This window comes from Herpailurus yagouaroundi, unplaced genomic scaffold, assembly GCF_014898765.1.
Source record: "Herpailurus yagouaroundi ecotype Mexico unplaced genomic scaffold, PumYag 28, whole genome shotgun sequence".
NCBI lineage: Eukaryota > Metazoa > Chordata > Mammalia > Carnivora > Felidae > Herpailurus > Herpailurus yagouaroundi.
This window is the reverse complement of record NW_024412376.1, coordinates 41,813,433-41,831,184: the sequence shown is the minus strand read 5'-3', so window position 1 is coordinate 41,831,184 and position 17,752 is coordinate 41,813,433. Positions and strand designations below refer to the sequence as shown.

The 17,752-nt window shown below is 38.8% G+C and overlaps 1 protein-coding gene and 1 pseudogene across 1 annotated transcript in view; one reads left to right on the top strand and one right to left on the bottom strand.

The window, feature by feature from the left end:
* PRMT9 (protein arginine methyltransferase 9) overlaps positions 1-17,752 on the bottom strand; it is a 100,640-nt gene that overhangs the window by 56,752 nt on the left and 26,136 nt on the right. The window lies entirely within an intron of this gene.
* Positions 11,447-12,007, top strand: LOC121036166 (coiled-coil-helix-coiled-coil-helix domain-containing protein 10, mitochondrial-like; annotated as a pseudogene).

The window sequence follows — 17,752 nt, the reverse complement described above, 5'->3', positions numbered from 1 at the left end:
ATATATCTTCTCAAATTAGTGTTTTCATTTCCTTTGGATAATAGAAAAAGCTTTTTATTTTGGTGCAGTCCCAATAGTTTATTTTTGCTTTTATTTCCCTTTCCTGAAGAGACAGATCCAAAAAAAATACTGCTAAGGCTGATATCAAAGAAATTACTACCCATGTTTTCTTCTAAGAGTTGTATGGATCCAGGTCACAGCTTTAGGTCTTTAACCCATTTTGAGTTTGTCTCTATGTATGACATAAGAAAGTGGTCCAGTTTCATTCTTTTCATGCAGCTGTCTAGTTTTCCCAGCACTATTTATTGCAGAAACTCTCTTTTCCTCCATCATATATTCATGCCTCCTTTGTCATGGATTAATTGGCCATATAAGCATGGGTTTATTTCTAGGCTTTCTATTCTGTTCTGTTGATCTATGTGTCTATTTTTGTGGCAGTACCACACTGGGGTTTTTTTGTCTGTTTCTTTCTTTCTTTCTTAATAATTTATTTGTTTTAATTTATATCCAAGTTAGTTAGCATATGGTGCAACAATGATTTCAGGAGTAGATTCCTTAATGCCCCTTACCCATTTAGCCCCTCCAGGAACCCTCGGTTTGTTCTCTATATTTAAGAGTCTTTTATGTTTTGTCCCTCTCCCTGTTTTTATATGATCTTTGCTTCCCTTACCTTATGTCCATCTGTTTTGGATCTTAAAGTCTTCATATGAGTGAAATCATATGATATTTGTCTTTCTCCAACTACTTCGCTTAGCATACCACATAGTTGCAAATGGCAAGATTTCATTCTTTTTGATTGCCAAGTAACACTCCATTGTATGTATGTATAAAGAATGGATATGTATGCCAAGTAACAGATATGATTGCCAAGTAACACTCCATTGTATGTATGTATAAAGAATGGATAAAGGTGTGGTGTATATATATATATATATATATATATATATATATATATATATACATCAATGGACATTTGGGCTCTTTCCATACTTTGGCTACTGTTGATAGTGCTGCTATAAACATGGGGGTGTATGTGCCCCCTTCGAAACACCATACCTGTATCCCTTGGATAAATACCTAGTAGTGCAATTTTTGGGTTGTAGGGTAGTGCTATTTTTAACTTTTTGAGGAACCTCCATGCTGTTTCCAGAGTGGCTGCACCAGCTTGCATTCCCACAAGCAGTGCAAAAGAGATCCCCTTTCTCCGCATCCTTGCCAACATCTGTTGTTGCCTGAGTTGTTAATGTTAGCCATTCTGACAGGTGTGAGGTGATATCTCATTGTGGTTTTAATTTTTATTTCCCTGATGATGAACGACGTTAAGCATTTTTTCATGTGTCGGTTGGCCATCTGGATGTCTTCTTTGGAGAAGTGTATATTCATGTCTTTTGCCCATTTCTTCACTGGGTTCTTTGTTTTTTGGGTATTGAGTTTGATAAGTTCCTTATAGATTTTGGATACTAACCCTTTATCTGCTATGTCATTTGCAAATATCTTCTCCCATTCTGTCGGTTGCCTTTTAGTTTTGCTGATTGTTTCCTTTGCTATGAAGAAGCTTTTTATCTTGATGAGGTCCCAATAGTTCATTTTTACTTTGGTTTCCCTTGCCTCCAGAGACATTTTGAGTAAGAAGTTGCTGCAGCCGAGGTCAAAGAAGTTTTTGCCTGCTTTCTCCTCGAGGATTTTGATGGCTTCCTGTCTTACATTGAGGTCTTTCATCAATTTTGAGTTTATTTTTGTGTATGGTGTAAGAAAATGGTCCAGGTTCATTTTTCTGCATGTCGCTGTCCAGTTTTCCCAGCATCATTTACTGAAGAGACTGTCTTTATTCCATTGTATATTCTTTCCTGCTTTGTCAAAGATTAGCTGGTCATACGTTTGTGGGTCCATTTCTGGGTTCTCTATTCTGTTCCATTGATCTGAGTGTCTGTTTTTGTGCCAAGTACCACACTTTGTGTGTATAGCTTTGTAGTATATCTTGAAATCTAGGTTGTGATACCTCCAGCTTTCCTTCTTCTTTCTCAAAATTGCTTTGGCTATTCAGGGTCTTTTGTTGTTCCATACAAGTTTTAGGATTCTTTGTTCTGGTTCTGTGAAAAATGCTCTTGGTATTTGATTAAGGACTGCATTGAATCTGTAGATTGCTTTTGGTAGTGTGGACATTTTAACAATATTAATTATTCCAATCCATGAACATGGTATATCTTTCCATTTATTTTTGTTGTCTTCAATTTTTTTCATTGTCTTATAGTTTTCAGAGTACAGATTTTTCACCTCTTTGGTTAATTTATTGCTAGGTATTTTATTCATTTTAATGCGATCACAAGTGGATTTTCATTTTTTTCCCTTTTTTTAATTATTAATTTTTATTTTTATTTAAGTAGGCTCTGTGCCCAGTGTGGAGCCCAAAGTGGAGCTTGAACTCATGACCTTGAGATCAAGACCTGAGCTGAGATCAAGAGTCAAATGCTTAACTGACTGAGCCACCCAAGCACCCTTGGAACTATTTTTAAATTTCTTTTTCTGCTACTTTGTTGGTGTACAGAAACACAACCAATTTTTAGATATTAATTTTGTGTTCCACAACTGTACTGAATGCATTTATTAATTCTAATAGTATTTTGGTGAAGTCTTTCAGGTTTTCTGTCCCTATAATACAAATGTTATTATGCTTGATATTGTCTTAAAAGCCCCTTAATCTACCCTAATTTTTAAATTCTTTATTCTTTTTGCTCTTCAGTTTGGGTGATTTCCACCACTCTGTTTTCCAGATCGCGGATTCATTTTTCTGCCTTCTCTAATCGGCTGTTGATTTTCTCTAGTGTATTTTTCATTTGAGTTATTGTATTGTTCAGCTCTGATTGTTTCTTTTTAATGTTTTCTATCTCTTTGTTGAAATTCTCACTAAGTTTATCTACTCTTCTCTCAAGTCCAGTCAGCATTTTTATGACAACTTCTTTGAACTCTTTATCAAATAAATTGCTTGTCTCCATTTTATTTTGTTGTTTTTCTGAGCTTTTTTTCTTGTTCTTTCATTTGGAACATATTCCTTGACTCATCATTTTGCCTGATGCTCTGTGTTTTTTCTGTGTATTAGGTCAGCAATACCTCCTGGTCTTAAAAGCAGTGGCCTTCTGTAGAAGGCATCCTGTAGTGTGCAGTGGCTCAATCCCCTAGGTCACCAGAACCCAGCATTCCAGGAGTGTTCCCTATATGAGCTATGTGTAGCCTCTGGTTATGACTGTGTCATGTCTACTCTGGGTGCACTGGTGGGCAGGGCTGGCCCCTGGCATGATGGACTGAGAGGCCTGGCTACAGCTGCTTCACTTGTGCTGGTAGATAGGGCTGCTTCCCCAACCCAGGGGAGTCAGTGCTTTGGATGGGCATTTGTCCTGGCCAGGGCTATTTGCTGGGTATGGCAGGAGAGTAGTTGCATTCCAGGGACACCAGTCCTGACCAAAGCTGTCTGCCATGTATGGCATGGTGGGAGCTGCTTTGGAAGGAAGTCTGCCAAAGTCAGTAGGTTGGAAGGGACTGGACCACAGGGGAACACCAGGGCAAAGGAGAGGTGTTCTCAAGGTAGATGGAGAGTGTCAGAACTGGCTCCCACAAGTGTCTGGCCAGCTAGACTGAAGAAGAGCAATAAAAATAGTTCCTACTAGCACTTCTATTCCTGGAGAAATTTCATACAAATTTCTGCCACTTTACTGCAAACCTAAAAACTAGTCCATACATCTCCTTCATATATAACTCAGGCATTTTTCAAACTTCTGCCTCTGTGCTGGGTCTCAGAGCAAGTGATATGTGTACTGACCCTTTAATAGGAATAGAGTCTTGGGGCACATGGGTGGTTCAGTCGGTTAAAAGTCTGACTCTTGATTTCAGCTCAGGTCATGATCTCACAGTTCATGGGATCAAGTCCCTTATTGGGCTCTGCACTGACAGCAGTGAGCCTGCTTAGGATTCTCTCTCTCTCTCTCTCTATCTCTCTCTCTCTCTCTCTACCTCTCTCCCTCTCTCCCTCTCTCCCTCTACCTCTCCCTCTCTCTCTGCCCCCACTCACATGCATACGTTCACACACTCTTTCTCTCAAAATAAATAAATAAACTTAAAAAAATAGGAATACAGGGGCACCTGGGTGGCTCAGTCGGTTAAGCATCTGACTCTTCATTTCATCTCAGGTCATAATCTCATGGTTTGTGAGTTTGAGCCCCATGTTGGGCTCTGCAATGACAGTGCAGAGCCTGCTTGGGATTCCCTCTCTCCCTCTCTCTCTGTACCCCCCTCAAAATAAATAAATAAACTTAAAATAAATAGGAATACAGTCTCAGCTTCCTATAGGTCTCCTGGAATTAAGCCCCACTGATTTTCAAAGCCAGATGTCAAAGCCAGGGGGGTTATCTTCCTGGTACAGATACCCAGGATGGTGAGGAGCCTGATTTGGGGCTTGATGCCCTGGTCCCCTTGGAGGACCTCTGCGTCTATGATACCCCTCCCATTTGGGGGCTGCTGGACTAGAGGTATGGATCCTGACCCCATCTCTGCCCCTCCTACCCTTTTTCAATGTGGCTTTTTCATTATATATTTATCTGTAGATGAGCTGTTATACCAGTCTTTTAGGTGGTTTTCAGAGTGAGTTGTGTTATATGTAATTGTAGCTGTGGTGAGTCTGTGAAATGAGGTAAGGTCAGGATCCTCCTATTCCACCTCAGTTCTTGTGGCTTCCTCTAAAAATTGCATTGTAAGCTCATTTAAATGGCTAGAATGAGTGGATAGACATTCAGGAAGGTGATAGGACTTGAACCAGGTCTTAAAGAATGGGTAGTATTTAGGATGTGCTCAGATAAGGGGAACGGTATTTTTTCCAGGAGAAGAGACCAGCAAAACAGAAGCAAAAAGGTGAAAATGGATGCTGGAGAGAATAAAGAAAGCTGTCGCCACAGAAAACTATTTATTGTTGAAGTTGAGTAGCAGTGGCAAATAAAATCAAGAGTGTTAAACAAGTCCAAATCATGGAAAAGTAGAGTATAATGCAAGGGAAACTCTCTTGACTCTGAAGGCAATAAAAAAGATAGTGTGTGTATTTACTTTTTAAAAAAAGAATTCACATTTCTGGAATACTGGGAAATTAGTCTGACATCAGTTGCAAGATGAATTTAAAAGAATTCAGGCATGAGATAATTAAAGTTCTAGAAATAGGAGTAAATGAGATTTAAAAGGGTTTTGTTACAAAGATAGAAAGAATATCGGGAAACAAATTGCTGGTAATGAAGAAAAGAACCAAGTAAAAATGAATCATCAGACAATTAAGTAAACAGAGAGGGGCGCCTGGGTGGCTCAGTTGGGTACGTGTCCGACTTCAGCTCAGGTCATGATCTCACAGTCCATGAGTGTGAGCCCCGCATCGGGCTCTGTGCTGCCAGCTCAGAGCCTGGAGCCTGCCTCAGATTCTGTGTCTCCCTCTCTCTCTGCCCCTCCCCTGCTCATGCTCTGTCTCTCTCTGTCTCAAAAATAAATAAAAACCTTAAAAAAATAAACTGAGAGAAAAATTGAAATTTAAAAAATGACAACTTATAGAGATGTGACAATATTGAGATAGCTACAGTTAGTAAATCCAATTCCAGTGAAATAGTAGGACTAGAGAAGCATAATCAAGTGATCTTCAGTTTAAAAGTCTTCAGTATTATTGGGGCATCTGGGTAGTTCAGTCTGTTGAGCATCTGACTTCGGCTCAGGTCATGATCTTATGCCATACATTGGGGCTCACTGCTGTCAATGCAGAGCCCACTTTGGATCCTCTGTCCCTCTCTCTCTCTGCCTCTACCCCACTCATGCTCCCACAAAAATAAATTTAAAACATTTTAAAAATGTATGTCTTCAGCATTATTGAAGCAATGCCTCATTTTTTTCCAAATGAATATATAATGCTGTCAAATGACTTTTCAATAACCTGGGGACATTCTCCAATGTACTAGACAAGCAAAGAAGGAGTAAATATGGACTTTGGGAAAATTTTTACTTCTCTTTCCCCTTCTGTAAAATGAGAATAATAAAAGGACTGATATAGTAAGAGCTCAATAGCTATTGATTTGTGGTAGAGATGTTAAAGAACAGAAGTTTATTTTCTGACAGTTCTGGAGGCCAGCAGTCCAAGATCAAGGTTCTAGCTGGTTTAATTTCTGGTGAGGGCTCTCTTCCTCGCTTGCAGGTGGTTACCTCATCATTATGTTTTTACATGGCCTTTCCTCAGTGTGTGCATATGGAGTTTGTTGTGTCAAAATACACATAACATAAAATTTGCTACCTTAATCTTTAAGGTTACAGTTCAGTGGTATTAAATACTTTCATAGTGTTGTACAACCATCACCTCAAACTCTCCCCGTAACTCCTTTCACCTTGTAAAAATGAAACTCTATACCCATTATACAATAACTCTCCCCCCAGCTGCTGGAGGCCACCATTCTCCTATCTTCTGCTCTGCTTTTACTCTGCTCTTCTACTGTTTTTATGTGACTGTCTTATTTTACTTAGTGTAATATCCTCCATGTTCATCCATGTTATAGCATGTCAGAATTTCCTTCCTTTTTAAGGCCAAGTATTATTCCACTGTATGTATGTATATATATATATATATATATATATATATATATATATATATATATAATTTTGCTTATCCATTCATCTGTCAGTAAACATATGAGTTGCTTCCACATTTTAGCTGTTTTTTTGTTTGTGTTTGTTTTGTTTTGTTTCTTAGAGAGAGAGAGCAATTGTTTTGTTTTGTTTCTCAGAGAGAGACAGAGAGCAAGTGGTAGAGGGAGAGAGAGAGGATCTTAAGCAGGCTCCATGCCCAGTGCAGAGACTGATGCAGGGCTTGATCTTACCACCTTGAGGTCATGACTTGAGCTGAAACCAAGAGTTGGATGCATAACTGACTGAGCCACCCAGGTGCCCCAAGTCACTTGCAATTTAACCTACCACTGTTTTCATACCATCAATGCAAATGTGAAAGTCACACTGGGAAAGTCAAATAATGCTTTAGTATTATTAAGAAAATGTTTTTGACCTTTTGGACCCTCTGAGGTATTATTCAGGGATCTGAAGACCACACCTTGAAAACTGATGATCTAGAATGTAAGCTCTATAAAAGCAGTGAGTTTCTTTTGTTCACTGTTAGATTTTCAGCACTATTCTATCTAGAAGGGTTCTTGGCACAATAGATGATTAATAAATATTTCCTAAATGTATTAGTAAAGCAAGGACAGAAGGGAGATTAATTCTTTATAGAAAACAATAATAATTTAGAATGTATTTCTTTTTACTGCACGTAGCTAAATAACTAACCAACCCATGCCTCAAAATGGCATGAAAATCTAATTTCATTATTACCATTTCTTTTGCTAAAGATCCCATTGACTTCTAAATTATGAACAAAAAGACTAAAGGACGTAAGTGAAGGAAGAAAGGTGAAATATGCCAGAATCACAACAAATGCTATTTTTTCATAAAAGCACAGACCTTAAATGCCTTCAGATCATCCAGCCCAATGCCTTCATTTTTGCAAATAATAAAATTTAGCTGCCAAGAAAGCTCAATGACTAGCCCAAAGTTAGTGACAGCAGTAAAATACAGGATCTTTCACACTTTTTCTTTTAGATAGAAATGATAGGAACAATAATGGGAAGCAAGAGAACTGGTATGTATTTCTTCTATAGAAAAGTGGCTACGCAAGTCTGAGCCAAATCCTTAAACCACTCCATGGGTACTTTAGGACAGAAGAGGAACTTGACGTTAAGGGATAGGACACCTAAATAATACCTCCTGATAGAGCACCTAGCTCCTCCCCATGATAGCTCAGGCTGGAGACATGCAGAGACTGTATGGGTAGTCAGGCTAGTCCCATGGAGCTGTGAAGAGGAAAAGATTCAGGCTTGAGAAGTAAGCAAGGGGGGCCTGATGCCTAAAAGGAGGGCCTTTGGAGCTGTACTAGATAGTAACATGGATGGGGTCAGGGACTGAAAAAGCCCAACAGAAAATAAGAATGTCTTTGGTATTATTCAGTTGGGAACTATTGGTATTTTGTATGGAACTGTCCTGAACTTTTCAGGCTGTTTATCATCCCTACCCTCCACCCACCAAATGCCAGTAAATTCCAAATCACTGTGATGACTAAATATGTCCTGCACATTTTCAAGTTCCCACTAGGGGGCTTGTATCACCCCTGACTACCATTTGTCACATGTTCACTAATAAACACTTCCTGATGGATGTAGTGGGATACAGTTTGGAGATAATGTTTCTCTCTTCACAGGTATTTTGGTTCTCCTCTCCCACCACCAGGTCTCCCCCTTCACCCACTGAATCAATACATTCATAGTTTCAAGATGAGGGTAAACGTAGCCAGGAACAAACAAGACAACTAAGTTTCTGAATGAGTTGTTTGTTTTTCATCTTCAAGTAAGTGACTTTTATTTTTCTCTGATACTTCACAGTCAATTTCTTCAAAACTTTAAGATCTCCAGAGAAAATCTGAATGGGATTTTAAAATCAAAGCTAAAACAATAGGCTTTTTATTATAAAGGCAGTTTTCTCAAAAGAGGAAACGTGGGTTTTAAAATTCTAAAACAGTTACAGCTTTCAGAAAACAGTTACAGAATTCAGGGCAGATTGTTTACACTATAAGCCAAAGAGTTAGGAGGTATGAAGTTGTCCACCAGAAGGACTGGTGGAAGGAGAAGAGAATCTGAGTGCCTGTGACTATAATTTGGATGCTGGTGGATGCCTAAGAAAGGAATTATATCTCCTATTCACTCTTCTGAGTCAGATGACAGGACAGGAAATTTCCTGGAGGAAGAGTAAAGACTTAAGAGCAGAGAGGATCTTCATCTCTCTCAAGAAGACCCCTGCTCACCACACATCTGTGGCAGAATGACTGAGATGCTCCTACCCACCCTCCAGGATACTGAGCATCCAACAGTTGTTTCCTGAGCTCCGCAAGGCAATACAGAGTGGCTGAATGGTGTGACAGAATGGGAGGGGCCTTGTGGTCAGGATGAGGTTAACAGAGATGAATACAGACAGGGGGTAGCAGGGAAAGGAGTTGACAATCAAAGGTTAGACGTAATTGTGCATCCCAGCAGATCCTGGGGCCAGGTGCCTCTGAGGTCAGTACAACATATATATCCCCAGAAGAAGAGAAGGAAAGCGAGAGGGTCAAACCCCTGGATTGACTAGTTGAAATCTATAAATTGAAAAACTTACATAGAAAGTCAAGTTTTGGCTGTTAAGTGAAAAGGGTCCTAGCAACTAAGTGCAGTAATAAAGACATAAAGAACCCAGGAAATTCATCCTCAATACAGTAATGAATATTTACACCCTCTTTGCTTAAGCCTGCTGCTTAAATTTGCGGGAGTTACCTAGATGCCAAATATCAGCTATTTCTCTTGTTCAGGGTTTACTATTTGTGTGGCTTTGATGACTATTTATTGACAAATGCTCCTTTTACTTCACTGTGATTGGAAATAACACTGAAATAGCCCCTAACTATATAGAGGTTGAAGATCAGTTAATTTTGCTGTTATCAATGGATGAGATATTTCAGCTGGAATCCATTTTTTTTTTAATTTTTTTTTCAACGTTTATTTATTTTTGGGACAGAGAGAGACAGAGCATGAACGGGGGAGGGGCAGAGAGAGAGGGAGACACAGAATCGGAAACAGGCTCCAGGCTCTGAGCCATCAGCCCAGAGCCTGATGCGGGGCTCGAACTCACGGACCGCGAGATCGTGACCTGGCTGAAGTCGGACGCTTAACCAGCTGCGCCACCCAGGCGCCCCTGGAATCCATTTTTTTAAAAAATATATATTTATTTAGAGGCACCTGGGTGGCTTAGTTGGTTAAGTGTCTGACTCTTGGTTTCGGCTCAGATCACGATCTCACAGTTTGTGGGTTTGAGCTCCATATCAGGCTCCTCGCTGATAGTTCAGAGCCTGCTTGGTATTCTCTCTCTCTCTCTCCCTTTCTCCCTGTACCTCTCTTGCATGCACACACACACACTCTCTCTCTCTCTCTCTCAAAAAAAAAAAAAAAACACCTTAAAATGTTTATTTATTTATTTTGAGAGAGACAGAGAGAGAGAGAACATGAGTAGGAGAGGGTCAGAAAGAGGGAGAGAGAGAGAATCCCAAGCAGGCTCTGCACTGACAGCAAAGGGCCTCGATCTCACAAACCATGAGATCATGACCTGAACCAAAACCCAAGAGTCAGATGCTTAACCAACTGAGCCACTTAGGCACCTCAGCTGGAATCCATTTTTTAATCAATGGAATATTTACAAAATATTACTATTTTGTATGAACTATAGCTTAAAAATAACTGTCACTCAAAATAGTGTAATTTTGTAATTAATTGTCACTTTAAAACAAAGACTAACAAGAGACAAAAAAGCATTATATAATGATAAAGGGATCAATCCAACTAGAGTACAAGAGTACAAGTACTATTTACAAGATCTCTCTTGTAAATATCCATGCATCCAACTTTGGAGCACCTAAATACATAAAGCAAATATTAATAAACATTAAGGGAGAAGATGACACTAATACAATAATAGTAGGGGACTTTAAACACTCCACTTACATCAGTGGATAGATCATCCAGGCAGAAAATCAAATAAGGAAACAATATTTTTCTTTAAGTTTATTTATTTATTTGGAAAGAGAGAGAGTGCATGTATGAGTGGAGTACGGGCAGAGAAAGAGGGAGAGAGAGAATACCAAGCAGGCCCCATGCTGTCAGCATGGAGCCAGATGCAGGGCTTGATCCCATGAACTGTGAGATCATGACCTGAGCTGAAATTGAGAGTCAAATGCTTAACTAACTGAGCCACCCAGGCACCTCAGGAAACAGTATTTTTGAACAACACTTTAGACCAGATGGACTTGACAGATATACACAGAACATTCCATCCCAAACCAACAGAATACACATTCTTTTCAAGTGCACACGGAACATTCTCCAGAATAGATCATGTTAGACCACAAAATAAGCCTTAATCAACTTAAGAAGATTGAAATCATATCAAGCATCTTTTTCAACCACAATGGTATGAAACTAGAAATCAGTTACAAGAAAAAAAAAACTGGAAAAAAAAAACACACACACATGTGGAGGCTAAACACCATGCTACTGCACAACCAATGGGTCAACACAGAAATGAGAGGAAATAAAAAAATACATGGAGACAAATGAAAATGCAAACACAACACCCCAAAATCTTTGGGATGCAGCAGAAGCAGGGCTAAGAAGGAAATTTATAGCAATATAGATGTACCTCAAGAAATATGAAAAATCTCAAATAATCTAATGACACAAAGAAATGGAAAGACATTCCATGCTCATGGATTGGTAGAACAAATATTAATAAAATGTCTATACTAACCAAAACAATATAAACATTTAATTCAATCCCTATGAAAATACTATCAGCATTTTTCACAGAAGTAGAACAAAAAAATCCTAAAATTTGAGAACCACTGCTACTGTTGCATTCTCTGACTCCATTTGGCCAATTCCCACCACTACCACCACCATGCCCCAGAGGAGCCCCAGTATGGCTGCCCAGTCAGGTACACTGCCTCACCCTTGTTCACCTGCCCATGCACCCGCTGCCCTCGTTACCACACTGGTCTGCTCTCTGGCCAACCTTGCCCAATGGGGCAGATGGTGTTCATGGCTAATAGGGTGGCTATTGGCTCAGCTGTGGGACACATTGTTGGTAGTACCCCGACTGGAGCTTTCAGTGGGGGAGGCTCAGAGCCCACCCAGCCTGCTGCTCAGCAGGCACCCACCCACTCTGTCCCCTAGCCCCTGCAGATGGGGTGCTGGGCTTATGAGATCAAGCAGCTCCTTGACTGCTCCACCAGTCAGAGTACTCTGTCCCTGAATGAGGGCTTGAGCAGGCCCTGAAGCAATGCAAATTCAACCATAGTCTAAGCTCTCTCTCTTGAAGATCCATGGGCCAGCCCTGCACTCACCTTTACCCCTTCACCGACAGCCAGACCATGATGTCATATTGTACCCACGTAGCTGGAATTGGGAGTGAGGATGGGGATTTTCACCCCACAGATGACTAGAATCACAAATGTGTAATTAGAAGTGTCTATTTTTTTAGCCTAAAATTTATATGGAACCACAAAAGACCCCAAATTGCCAAAGCAATTTTGAGAAAGAAAAGCAAGGCTGGAGATACCACAATTCCAGACTTCAAGCTATATTACAAAACTGTAGTAATCAAAACAGTATTGTACTAGCATAAAAATAGACATAGATAAATGGAACAGAACAGAAAACCCAAAAATAAACCCATAATTATAGGGTCAGTTAATCTTTGACAAAGCAGGAAAAAATATACAATAGGAAGAAGACCGTCTCTTCAACAAGTGGTGTTGGGAAAACCAGTTAGCTACATGCAAAAGAATGAAACTGGACCACTTTCTTACACCATACACAAAAATAAATTCAAAATGGATTAAAGACCTAAATGTGAGACCTGAAGCCATAAAAATCCTAGAAGAGAACACAGGCAGTAAGGTCTCTGACATTGGCCATCACAACATTTTTCTGGATATGTCTCCTGAGACAAGGGAAATAAAAGCAAAAATAAACTATTGGGACTATATTTAAAAAAAGCTTCTACACAGCAAAGGAAACAATAAAACTAAAAGGCAACCAATGGAATGGGAGAAGATACTTGCAAATGACATATCTGATAAAAGGTTAGTATTCAAAATATATAAAGAACTCAATAAACTCAGCACCCAAAAAACAAACAATCCAATTTAAAATGGGCAGAAAATATGAACAGACATTTCTCCAGAGAAGACATCCAAATGGCCAACAGACACATGAAAAGATACCCAACATCACTCATCATCAGGGAAATGCAAAGCAAAATTATAATGAAATATCACCTCACACCTCTCAGAATGTCTTACACACACACACACACACACACACACACACACACACACACAAGAAACAAGTGCTGACAGGGGTGTGTAGATAAAGGAAACTCTTGTACTCTTGGTGGGAATGCAAACTGGTGTAGCCACTTTGGAAAACAGTATGGAGGTTTCTCAAAAAGTTAAAAATAGAGGTGCCTAGGTGGCTCAGTTGGTTGAGCATCTGGCTCTTGATTTCAGCTCAGCTCATGATCCCAGGGTCCTAGGATTGAGCCCTGCATCAGACTCCATGCTGAGTATGGAGCCTGGTTGGGATTCTCTCTCTCTCTCTCTCTCTCTCTCTCTCTCTCTCTCTCTCTTTCTTCTCCCTCTGCCCCTCCCTCTCCTCATTGCCCCACTTGTGTGCTCTCTCTCTCTCAAATTAAAAAAAAATTTTTTAAGTTAAAAATAGAACTACCCTATGATCCAGTAATCGTGCTACTGGATATTTACCCCCCAAATACAAAAACACTTATTCAAAGGAATACACGCACCCCTATGGTTATACCAGCATTATTTACAATAGCCAAATTATGTAAGCATAATATGGGAATATTATTCAGCCACAGAACAGAATGAAATCTTGCCAGTTGCAACAACATGGATGTACCTAGAGAGTATATGCAAAGTGAAATAAGTCAGTCAGAGAAAGACAAATATGGTATGATTAGACTCATATGTGGAATTTAAGAAATGACATAAATGAGCAAATGGAAAAAACAACAAAGAAAGAGAGAACAAGAAACAGACGCTCAACTATTGAGAACAAACTGATGGTTACCAGAGGGGAAATGGGTAGGGGAATGGGTGAAGTAGGTGATAGGGGATTAAGGAGTGCACTAGTTATGATGAACACTGGGTGATGTATAGAATTGTTGAATCACTATATTGTGTACCTATACTGAAACTAATATAACACTGTATGTTAACTATACGGGAATTAAAATTTTAAAAATAAAAAAAATAAACAATCTAAACTTACATTTAAAGGAACTAGAAAGAAAAGAACAAACAAAGCCCAAAGTTAGTAGAAGGAAGAAAATAATAAAGATCAGAGCGGAAATAAATGAAACAGAAACCAAAATCAACAAAATCAAAAACTGGTTCTTTAAAAAGATAAATAAAATTGATAAACCTCTAGCCTGGACTTATCAAGAAAAGAGAGAGAGAGAGAGAATCCAAATAAAATCAGAAATAAAAGAGAAGTAACAACCAACACGACAGAAATATAAAAGATTATAAGAAAATACTATGGAGGGGCGCCTGGGTGGTGCAGTCGGTTAAGCGTCCGACTTCAGCCAGGTCACGACTCGCAGTCCGTGAATTCGAGCCCCGCGTCAGGCTCTGGGCTGATGGCTCAGAGCCTGGAGCCTGTTTCCGATTCTGTGTCTCCCTCTCTCTCTGCCCCTCCCCCGTTCATGCTCTGTCTCTCTCTGTCCCAAAAATAAATAAAACGTTGAAAAAAAAAATTTTTTTTTAAAAAAGAAAATACTATGGAAAATTATATGTCAACAAGTTGGACAACCTAAAAGAAGTGGATAAATTCCTAGAAACATACAATCTTCCAATACCAAATCAGGAAGAAATAGAAAATCTGAACGGAAAAATAACTAGTAACAAAATTGATCAGTAATCAAAAACTCCCAACAAACAAAAATCTAGGACCAAGTGACTTCACATGTGAATTCTACAAACATTTATTTCTTTTTTATTATTAAAAACTTTTTTTGAGAGAGAGAGAGATCAAGCACGAGTGGGGCAGGGGCCGAGAGAAAAGGAGAGAGAGAATTTTAGGCAGGTTCCATGCTTAGCGTGGACCCCAAACACTGAGCCCAATCCCTGATCCTGACCACTGAGCCTGTTTCGGGGCTTGATCTCAAGACCGTGAGATCATGACCTGAACTGAAATCAAGAGTTGGGTCCTCAACCAATTGAGCCACCAAGACACTCCATATTCTATAAACATTTAAAGAAAAGTTAACACCTATTCTCCTCAAACGATTCCAAAACATTGAAGAGGAAGGAAAGCTTCCAAATACATTCTTTTTTTTTTTTAACATTTATTTATTTTTGAGAGACAGAGTATGAGCAGGTGAGGGGCAGAGAGATAGGGAGACACAGAATTTGAAGTAGGCTCCAGGCTCCAAGCTGTCAGCACAGAGCCTGATGCGGGGCTCAAACCCACAAACTAGGAGATCGTGACCTGAGCTGAAGTCGGACGCTTAACTGACTGAGCCACCCAGGCGCCCATCCAGATACATTCTATGAGGCCAGTATTACCCTGATACCAAAACGAGACAAAGATACTACAAAGAAAGAAAACTACAGGCTAATATAGTGGCCTTGGTGAAAATAGACACAAAAACCCTCAATAAAATATTAGGAAACCCTTTCCAACAATATATTAAAAGGATCATTCACCGTGATCAAGTGGGATTTATTTTAGGGATGCAAGAATCGTTCAGTATTCACAAATCAATCAATGTGATACACTACATTAACAAAATGAAGTATAAAATCATATGATCATCTCAATAGATGGCAGAAAAAGCATTTGACAAAATTCAACATTTGTTCATGATAAAAACTTTCAACAAAGTGGGTTTAGAAGGAACAAAACTCAACATAATAAAGGCCGTATATGACGAACCCACAACTAACATTATACTCAATGGTAAAAAAAACTGATAGTTTTTCCTCTAAGATCAGGAACAAACAAGGATGTTCACTCTTGCCACTTTTGTTCAACATAGTAATGGAAGTCCTAGCTGCAACAATCAGATAAGAAAAAGAAATGAAAGCCATTTATATTGGTAAGAAGTCAAACTGTCACTATTTGTAGATGATGTGATACACATAGAAAACCCTAAAGACTCCACCTAAAAACTATTAGACTATTAGAACTAATAAATAAAGCAGTAAAGTTACAAGATACAAAATTAATGTACAGAAATTGATTGTGTTTTATACATTAATAAAAAAAGTAGCAGAAAGATAAATTAAGAAAACAATTCCATTTACAATTGCACCAAAGAATGAACTAATTAGGAATAAACTTAATCAAGGAGGAAAAAGACTTGTAATTTGAAAACTATTTAACATTGATGAAAGAAATTGAAGATGACACAAACAAATGGAAAGACATGCCATGCTCATGGATTGGAATAGTTAATATTCAAATAACAACAGCATTTTTCACAGAACTAGTACAAAAAATCCTAAAATTTGTATGGAACCACAAAAGATCCCAAACAACCAAAGCAATCTTGAGAAAAAAGAATGAAGCTGAAGGTTCATAGTCTCAGATTTCAAGATATACTACAAAGCTATAAAACTCAAAACAGTGTGGTACTGGCATAAAAACAGACACACTAATTAATAGAATAGAAAGCCTGGACATAACCCCATGCTTATATGGTCAATTAGTATACGACAAAGGAGGCAAGAATATACAATGGAGGAAAAGACAGTTTCTTCAATAAATAGTGCTTGGAAAACTTGACAGCTACATGCAGAAGAATGAGACTGGACCACTTTTTTTATGCCATACACAGAAATAAAGTTGAATAAAAACCTAAATGTGTGACCTGAAGCCATACAACTTCTAGAAGAAAACATAGACAGTAATCTCTTACAGATTAGCCTTAGCAATATTCTTTTATCTATGTCTCCTTAGGCAAGAGAAACAAAAGCAAAAAACCAGAAAATAAAAAGACACTATTGAGACTACACCAAAATAAAAAAGCTTTTGCAGAGTGAAGGAAACTATTGACAAAATGAAAAGGCGACCTGGGACACCTGGGTGCCTCAGTAGGTTAAGCATCTGACTTTGGCTCAGGTCATGATCTCACAGTTCATGAGTTTGAGCTCTGCATCAGGCTCTCTGCTGTCAGCACAGAGCCTGGTATCATCTGTCACCCGCTCTCTCTGCCCCTCCCCCGCTCATATGCTCACGCTCTCTCTCTCTCTCTCTCTCTCTCTCTCTCTCTCTCTCTCTGTCTCTGAAAATAAACAAACTTAAAAAAAGAAAGAAAAGGCAACCTACTGAATGAGAGAAGATATTCACAAATGGTATCTCCCATAAGGGATTAGTATCTACAATATATAAAAAACTTATACAACTCAACACCAAAACAACAACAACAACAACAACAACAACAAAACCAAAATTAATCTGATTAAAAAATGGGCAGAAGACCTGAACAGACTTTTTCCAAAGTCATACAGATACCCAACAGGTATGTGAAAAGATGCCCAACATCAATAAATCATCAGGTAAATGCAAAGTTAAAACCACAATGAGATATTACATTACACCTGTCAGAATCAAAAAGTGAAAGAATGAATAAATGAATGAATTAATTAACTGAAAAAAATAACAAGTGTTGGAAGGATATGGAGGCAAGTGAACCCTCATGTAGTGTTTGTGGGAATGTAAATTGATGAAACCATTGTAGAGAACAATGGTTGTTCTCTATTTGAGGTTGCTCAAATATTAAAAATAGAACTCCCATGTGATGCAGTAATTCCACAAATGGGTATTTATCCAAAGAAGTGAAATCAGTAGTTTGAAAAGATACATGCATCCCTATGTTTGATTCAGCATTATTTACAATAGTCAAGATATTAGAGCAACCCAACTGTCCATCAATAGTTGAATAAAGAAGAGGTGGTATATACACAATGGAATATTACTCGGTCTTGAAATCTTGATATTCATAACAACATGGATGGATCTAGAGGGTATGATAC